This window comes from Dama dama, chromosome 18 (assembly GCF_033118175.1).
Source record: "Dama dama isolate Ldn47 chromosome 18, ASM3311817v1, whole genome shotgun sequence".
NCBI lineage: Eukaryota > Metazoa > Chordata > Mammalia > Artiodactyla > Cervidae > Dama > Dama dama.
Window position 1 is genome coordinate 65,838,622 of NC_083698.1, and position 9,597 is coordinate 65,848,218.

Sequence of the window (9,597 nt, forward strand, 5' to 3'; positions counted from 1 at the left end):
AGTCAACTCTTTCTTTCATTTCCCGCCTGGCCATATACAGTATCTTTTGTTTATTAGTATAAGACCACACAGCAAAACAGATGGCTGGTTTTGAAATACTTTAATGTGTTAAAGTGTCATTTGCATGCCGCTGCTGAGATTTCAATATCTAAAAGCAGAGCCGACCCACTGGAATCCCAGAGATTCCAATCTTCAAGGTGCTGGTTTGTTTTAACGTAGTTGAGAGGAGAACAATGAATTATGGTAAAACATCCCAAGCCTTCTCTAGGTCATGGAATAAATCAGTTAGCAAGCAATGCATTTAGGAAGCATTAATATACCTTTCAACGAGGAAAACATTTGTATCTTTTTAGTTGTCCCTATTGATTAAATCAAAGGCGCTTAACACATCTTATTTCAAGGTCTCTCTTTTTCTGTTTAGGTCTCTGAAGAGCACAGTTAGCTCCTTAAAAAAATGACAGCCATGGTAACTGAAATGACAGAGGATGGAAAATAGAAAATAACATTTTAATGATAAATTTTAAAAGGACAAGAGTCTCAATTAAGGACTTGGGCTAATCACAGTATAAAATTCCACTTTTCAAATGCTTTTCCTCTCTTCTCTCACCTTCATTCAAAGTACCCCAGAAATTCAGGGTGTCCTCAAATGAGACTGAGTTGAAATTGTGCTGTGAATCTGAAGTCTGTTCTCGGATTCACCTTTGAAAGTTTACTTTTGGAGGCTATTCAGATGCCCTGGTGTTTTCCTCTGGGGCAATCAGATTCAAACCGATCAATATTTACTCAGTCTGAAAGGGTTGTTGAAAAGGCTGCTAACAACAAACTGCTTAGCTGCTCACCCCTGTTTAATCTCAGGTTCACCGAAAGTTCAAGAAGAGATGAATGCAGTGATGGGTCACTGTAGAATGAGTCCCAGCGGTTTATCTGAGCTCTCCGCTAAAGGCAACAATTATAGTTCCATCCCTCTTTGAGAAAGGGATAACTTTCCTATTATTCTTTTGCTAAACGGTGTTTACTAGAAACTTAAAACACTTTCCTCTGCCTTCCTGGCTTTTCTTTTGGCGGGGGGTGGCGGGGTGGGGGATGGAGCGCATGGAGACGGGCTTTTCAGCGGCCCTCCTGCCACCTCCTCTAGCTTTCTGCCAAGCCACTAGGTTTCATTTGACTTAAAATAAATTACACTGAATATTTAAAAAATGTTAAATTAGCCTGACAGAAGAGATCCGATTTATTTCAGATGCCACGAGCTATGAAATGAAACTCTTTGGGCCATTAGAGTTTATCTTCTTTGCGAAAGTACCGGGCAAGATTGAATTGGAATCCATTTGCGTTTGAGTAATATCAACGATCAGAGCCCCAATATCCATCTGAGATGGCTGTTTAGACAGGAGTGGGGGGAGCAGAGAGGGAAGTGACTTGTGCAGAAGCAAATAACTCAGGTGGAAAGTCAACTTTAAAACTGTTTGTTTCCTGGCACACAAACTGCTGAAATGAGAAAGGAAGACCCAAGGAAGCCAGTGGGGAATGGTGGGAGAAGATGCTGGACACTGAAGCTAATTGCTACAGCTCTTCAGAGGTCGAAGTTCATGTAATCACTGCATAAATGCATACTAAATAGGGGTTTATTAAGCTTTTCTAATGGCTGAGCACGTCTGTGAAGAAAAACGGTCACTGCAGATTGTGTTTCTTCCTGAAGAATAATCATCCTTGCAGTTGAAGTCTGAGTAGGAGTCTGAGTCTTTAATTTACTATTTTGAATGACGGGCAACACTTCTGTTTTAAAATTTTGAAATTGGTACATGAACAGTATCTTTGTTTATATTGGTTGGGACTGAACAATACCTCTCTCAGAAATGCTATGGTTTTTCAATACACACAAGAACATGAGTTAGCATGCCTCTATCAGATAAGCTACTCACTAGACGGCTAACTTTGGTGACCCTCTGCTGTAAATAATCACCTTTTTGCCTGCATTTCTGAGAACACCTAGAAGTTCTGTCTTAGGAATTCTTGTACCTAGGTGACCAGAACAGAAAGAAATCCATCTACCCAAACTCCCATTTTATGAATCAGAGAGATAAGTCACCCAACGGTGTATTGATTTGCCACAGAGCCCATAATATCAATATTCTTACTTCCTAAATGAAAACTAGAGTGGCTTAGCACCTGAGGTCAGTGCTCTGAATTCTAAATTCCTAATTTTATTTTGTTTCTTCCTATTTTATTCAATATGATTAGTTTCAGGCTGGATATTGTTTAAATTTTTTTACTTCTGGCTTACTAACCACACACTCAGTTAAGTTTTTGATTTTGAGGCCATCAGGATAACAGAATCTTTGAAACAAATCTCCCAGTATGGCAGATGGAATGTTTTCGCCATCTTGTTTGAACACCAAAATGTTGAGCTACTTGCTGTTAAATACATGTGTTCTTAAAATATAAAGATAGAGGTAGAGCAGGCAATGTTCAACATACATATATTTTTGTTGTTTTTAAATCTATACTAGGGAAGAGTAAATGAAAAAGGAGTTGCCTGAACCCAAGTTCAACCTCCCTTAAATTGCAAGAGGTATCACTCAGAAAGGGCTTGGAGATGCAGGAACATTCCAGGGGATGTCTTAATCCTGACTCATTTTTTTGTGTGTGTACTTGTTTGTTTCTGTTTGTTTTGTGGCACAGCATATACTCCTAAATGGTTCTGGTCCAAACTTCTTTATTTTCTCCAGGACTCACTCATGAACCTAAGACTCAGACACAGATACAGATACACACGCACACACTCTAAGCCCAAACAATTAACATCAGGTTTCCTTGCATCACAACATGCCTCGCTTTCCTTCCTCAGTGGGGTCCTTCTGATCTCAGCAGAACTTGCTGCCCAAAGAAACATCTATGCCTGTCAGTGTTTGAAGGACTGAACTAGAATCCCTAGCGTTTTAGAGCCTTATTTTAAATAAAACCAATTATCCAATATAGCTGCCTTTCCCGCTGCAGAACTGAAAACCAAGTATCAATCAAGCAAAGCTGCTCAGTAGACTCTAGCCTATGGTCCGCCCCCACCCCATCCCAAATCTCAGTTATACCATGCAAAATAGTCTAGAAAGGCTGTGTTTTTAGCTTATTTCAAATAAATGAAAAGGCCAATTTTTTCAACATTTCCAGACACATCTAAAATGTCTCCATTTTAAAACATCCCATTATATTTTTCTTGTTAAAAATGTGTTTGTAAAACGTCTAGTCACAGGGCTAATCAATAGAAATCATATTGTTTTACGTTTTCCTTTTAGGTTTGGGTGGTTATTTGGTTTTTAGGTGTTTTTTCTTTTTTCTTTTTTAAGCATTAAGCAACTGTTTGCAACAGAAAACAAAGGAAAAACTATTGAATGGCTTTTTTCTTTTTAAGTCGGGAAACATTTTAACCGTGCTGGACATTTCACAAATTACGACCTGCTGCCTTTTAAAAGAAAAATCGCCCAGACCCATAACGTAAAGGCAGAAAGCAATGACTTAAGATGGTAGGGATCGTTCCCCCGCCCCCACCCAATATCAGCAATGTTCTTGGACAGGAATTTTCCATTCTGAGGAGCAAATGGGTCCTTGCTTCAAGGCTCACGGGGAGCAGCTGCCTGAACCTCGGGGAGCGCATCGCGGGCGCGGAGACCTGGCCTCCGGGGACCGGGTTGGCGGAAGCCGGGGAGGCGGGGGGTAGGGGTGCCGTCCGGTCTCCGCGGGCCTGCGGGGGTGGAGAGAGCCCAGACCGTCACGGCTACTACTACTTTTCCCCCTGGGCTTCCCTGCCTTTTCGCTCTGACATCTGGAGCGAACGCGGCGGCTGCCTTTCGCGTCCTCGCGGGACCCACACGGATCAGGAGGCGGCAGCAGCCGGGTCTCCGGGGTTTGCGGGGAGCTGCCGATCCCGGCCGAGCGCCCGCGGGGTTGACAGTGAACGCCGCGGGAGTCGGGGCGCGTCCCGCAGTGCCTCTAGGGACACTCGCCTCCCGTCTCCGCCTTCTTTCCCAGCCAGCACCCCTGCGTCTGGGCTCCTGGGAGCGAGTCCCAGGGGCTGAGCTGCGGCCTACGATGCCGATGCCGCGGGCGGCCGCCTAACTCCTCGCGGCCTAGGTGAGGGCCTTGTGTCCCGCCCGCGAACCCACCTGGGTGCTGGACAGGACATTCTCCCCGAGGAGAAGAAACCCAGGTCTAGGACTTCACCTTTTTTATTTGAAAGCGGAGGGAGGCTTTACGCCCGGCCTGTCTCCTCTTCCCAGATTTTCAAAGTGTTTTTAATTGAGTAATATGTTAATTCCCCTTCTGGTTCAACTCAGACGCTTTGAGGGTAGAGGTGGGGGTTTGCAGGTGTGGTGAGTTTCTAAGCAGTTCTTCAATAGTGAATGTTCCTAGAGGGACGAGTACTTCTCTGCTCAGGGAAACATCCTTGGTTCTCAAATGTCGTCTTCTCATTCAGTTGTAGGGTCAAATTTCGCCTTGCTTCTGGTCTCATTCCTCTCTAGAAGGTTCCCTGGACTACTTCCCACTCTTTCTGCCGAGTACCTTAGTACTCCATCTTTTGTTATAGAACAACTAACAGGAGTTGTATGTTAGTTTTGACTCCCCCTAAGAGATCTTATGCTTCCTGAGGGCAGGGCTCTTGACGTTTAATAATGATGAAATAGTCTCTTCGGAAAGTGCTCTGGACTGGAATTCAAGACACCTGTGTTTACTCTTTTCTCCTTCACAGTATAGGCTTAGGTAGGATACTTAATGTTTCTGTGCTTTGAGATTCTTAAATTATAAAATAAGATGTATGTTTTTGTTGACTTTTAAGTTAGTCTCTAAAATTTATGCGGTTTTTCAGAGTTTTGTAAATCTGGTGTTTATTTATGGTTATCCTGAGCCAGGTCCTATGTCAGATACTTTACAGACAGTAATTCATTTAATCAGGCCTGAGAAGGAAGTATTTTGTTATTTTGATTTTCAGATAAGGAAATGGAGAATTCTAAGATGTTAAGTGACTTGTCCACTGAATCCAGAGCCTAAATTCTTATCCATTTTTTTGTAGTGCTTCTCCAGATAGCTAACCACATAAGTCCTCTGCAAAGAGTTATCAGACTATCAGTGTTTGATACAGGTACTAGCATGGATGATTGCTCACTGGTAAAGAATTAGAGAGTTGGGAAACTAATATCAGATGTATATGCAAGCTGTGGCTGTACATTCTTGGGAAAGTTAGCAAATGGCAAATATTTGAATGAAAGCAAAGCTAAAGAGAGGTCAAATTTAACAATTCAGTCAGTGAGAGGATTGATTTAAGAATAAAAGATTTTTTTTCATATCTTACAGTAATTGGTTAAAGTAATTATTTGCAAGGAAAGGAAAGATACCACTCATATTCACAAATTATGTCTGTGGCATGCCTAACATGTGGACAAAATTTGAAATATTTAATGTAAATTATAGATGTGGTTTCTCTATGAAAGCTAGCATCCATACAGCTGGAAACATTTGAATGCATGATGTCCCACACCCCAGTTTGCATTTGTTTATTTTATATACCGAAAATCCAGTCACAGTTTGCACTAAAGAAAAAAAGGAAAAGAAAAATTCATCCTCACCCATAGGGGTTACTCCTGTTATTTTACCACTTAACACTTGCTGACTGAGAATAACAAGAGGAACCAGATTCAACAGGAACTTAGAGGCATATGTTATGAAGCCTCAGCTCAGTTCAGTTCAGTTCAGTTGCTCAGTTGTGTCCGACTCTTTGCAACCCCATCAATCTCAGCATGCCAGGCCTCCCTGTCCATCACCAACTCCCAGAGTTTACCCAAACTCATGTCCATCGAGTCAGTGATGCCATCCAGCCATCTCATCCTCTGTCGTCCCCTTCTCCTCCTGCCCCCAATCCCTCCCAGCATCAGGGTCTTTTCCACTGTCAACTCTTCACATGAGGTGGCCAAAGCATTGGAGTTTCAGCTTCAGCATCAGTCCTTCCAGTGAACAACCAGGACTGATCTCCTTTAGGATGGACTGGTTGGATCTCCTTGCAGTCCAAGGGACTCTCAAGAGTCTTCTCCAACACCACAGTTCAAAAGCATCAATTCTTCGGCACTCGGCTTTCTTCACAGTCCAACACTCACATCCATACATGGCTACTGGAAAAACCATAGCCTTGACTAGATGGACCTTTGTTGGCAAAGTAATGTTTCTTCTTTTTAATACGCTATCTAGATTGGTCATAACTTTCCTTCCAAGGAGTAAGCATCTTTTAATTTCATGGCTGCAATCACCATCTGCAGTGATTTTGGATCCCAAAGAAATAAAGTCAGCCACTGTTTCCACTGTTTTCCCATCTATTTCCCATGAGGTGATGGGACCAGATGCCATGATCTTAGTTTTCTGAATGTTGAGCTTTAAGCTAACTTTTCACTCGCCTCTTTCACTTTCATCAAGAGGCTTTTTAGTTCCTCTTCACTTTCTGCCATAAGGGTGGTGTCATCTGCATATCTGAGGTTATTGATATTTCTCCCGGCAATCTTGATTCCAGCTTGTGCTTCCTCCAGCCCAGCATTTCTCATGATGTACTCTGCACACAAGTTAAATAAGCAGGGTGACAATATACAGCCTTGACGTACTCCTTTTCCTATTTGGAACCAGTCTGTTGTTCCATGTCCAGTTCTAACTGTTGCTTCCTGACCTGCATATAGGTTTATCAAGAGGCAGGTCAGGTGGTCTGGTATTCCCATCTCTTTCAGAATTTTCCACTGTTTATTGTGATCCACACAGTCAAAGACTTTGGCATAGTCAATAAAGCAGAAATAGATGCTTTTCTGGAACTCTCTTGCTTTTTTTGATGATCCAGAGGATGTTGGCAATTTGATCTCTGGTTCCTCTGCCTTTTCTGAAACCAGCTTGAACATCTGAAAGTTCACCGTTCATGTATTGCTGATGCCGGGCTTGGAGAATTTTGAGCATTACTTTATTAGCATGTGAGATGAGTGCAATTGTGTGGTAGTTTGAGCATTCTTTGGTATTGCCTTTCTTTGGGATTGGAATGAAAACTGACCTTTTCCAGTCCTGTGGCCGCTGCCTAAAGAGAGCCAATCTTTAGAAGCCAGTTATTCTCAGAACTCAATTTTGCATGAAGTCAGGCTGAGTTGTAGGTAGAAAAGTGCTACATTTGCTATAATTTACTTCCTCTTACTTTTCTCACTTCCATAAGTGAACAAGGACTTGGCATATAATTACAAACATTACAATGTTACTGATGTTATTTAGTTTTGAATCATAGAATATAAGGTAAGAAGCGACATTAAGTGAAGTGAGTAAAGTCGCTCAGTCGTGTCCGACTTTTTGTGACCCCATGGACTGTAGCCTACCAGGCTCCTCTGTCCATGGGATTTTCCAGGCAAGAGTACTGGAGTGGGTTGCTACCTAACTTGATTTCTCCACTTTGCAGGTGAAGAACCCAAGGCCCAGAAAGGTGCTAGCAGCTCTAGTGGTAAGAAAAAAAAAAAAAAATATATATATATATATATATATATATGTATATATCTTTAATATGTACTTAAGTGGGTATTAAAACTGGCAGGCAAAAGTTAATCTCAAGCTAGATATATTAATAACATTAATAATTACTATGTTAAGTACTATAATTATAGTAATTAATTTCAAAATGCTAAAGATCCAAAAGTTGTTAAGAATAAGTAGTTTTGGATAACTAGATATATGGCCAGAGGGTTTCTTCCTTCCTACTTACTTCCTAGAATCCTACAGAAAAGGTGACTGCTTAGATTCTTCCTATCCCACGGATAAAGAACTGGCTGATCCATTTTATTTTTTCCATTTCAGAAATTTTTTTATTGAAACAGAGACAAAATCAAGAAAAGATCAGGCTTCGAATTGCCCTGCCCAAGCCACTCAGATGGCGCATTAACTCCTTGGTTGTTCCCTGATTCAGGCACCATGGAAGTTGAGTGCATTCTGGTTCCTATGAACCATAAGGACGTCATCTGCAATTCATTATCTTATTAATACATATACAGTCCTTCTATGAGAGAGATCCAGACTTTAGCAAGTTGTGAGAACTTATTCTTTTTATGTTAATATTTATTATCCATTTTCTTAGTACCAGATGCTGAGCTAAGAATTTTATTTTTATTATATCTAAGTTAGTCTTCATAACAGCCTTGTGATGTGGGTTTCTAAAATTTCTTTTTAATTGAAGAAAAATTGCTTTACAATGTTGTATTGGTTTCTGCTGTACAACAATGCAAATCAGCAGTAATTATGCATATATTCCCTCTCTCTCGAGCCTCCCTTCCCTCCATCTCCTCCCTCCACCCCACCCCTCTAGGTCATCATGGAGAGCCAGGCTGGGCTCCCTGTGTTATATAGCAACTTCTCACCAGCTATCTGTTTTACACATGATATATATGTCAATGCTACTTTCTTCATTTGTCCCACTCTTGACTTCGCTCACTGTGTCCACAAATCCATTCTCTATATCTGCATCTCCATTCCTTCCTTGTAAATATGTTCATCAATACCATTTTTCTAGATTCCATATATATGCATTAATATACTGTATTTGTTTTTCCCTTTCTGACTTCAGTCTGTATAAAAGGCTCTACCTCACTAGGACTGACAAATTTTTGTTCTTTTTTATAGCTGAGTAATATTCTACTGTATATATGTACTGTATCTTCTTTATATATTTATCTGTTGATGAATATCTAGGTTTCTTCCATGTCTTAGCTATTGTAAATAGTGCTGCTATAAACATTGGGGTATATATTCCTTTTTCAATTATGCTTTTTTCAGGGTATATGCCCAGTAGTGCGATTGCTGGGTCATGTGGTAGTTTTATTCCTAGTTTTTAAAGGAATCACTATACTGTTCTCCATAGTGGCTGTATCAATTTACATTCCCACCATCAGTGCAAGAGGGTTACCTTTTGTACACATCCTCTTCAGCATTTATTGTTTGTAGGTATATATATATATATATATATATATATGATGGCTATTCTGACTGGTGTGAGGTGATACTTCTTTGTAGTTTTTTTTTCCCTCTTTTTTTTTTCTTTTTGTGTTTTTTTTTCTTTGTAGTTTTGATCTACATTTTTCTATGATTATCATCTTTCTCTTTGTTGAGCATCCTTTCATGTCTTTATTGGCCGTCATGATATCCATTTTATTATGCCCGTTTACAGATAGAGAACAGGCTTTCCTGGTTGCTCAGATGGTAAAGAATTTGTCTGCAATATAGGACACCAGGGTTCAGTCCTTGGGTTGGGAAAATCCGCTGGAGAAGGCAATGGCAACCCACTCCCATATCCTTGCCTGGAGAATTCCATGGACAGAGGAGCCTGTCAGGCTATAGTCATGGCGTTGCAAAGAGTGGGACATGACCAAGTGACTAACACACACACAGATCAAGAAACTGAAGCTTAGAGAAGTTCTCTAAGTTTCTCTCCATTACATAGTGAGTGGTCAGTAAAGCTGAAATTTACAGCCCATGTATTTAATTCTCACATGTTGAAGCCTCATATTACTCTCATATGTGACTGTAATAATGTAATTAAGACTAACCTTGGAA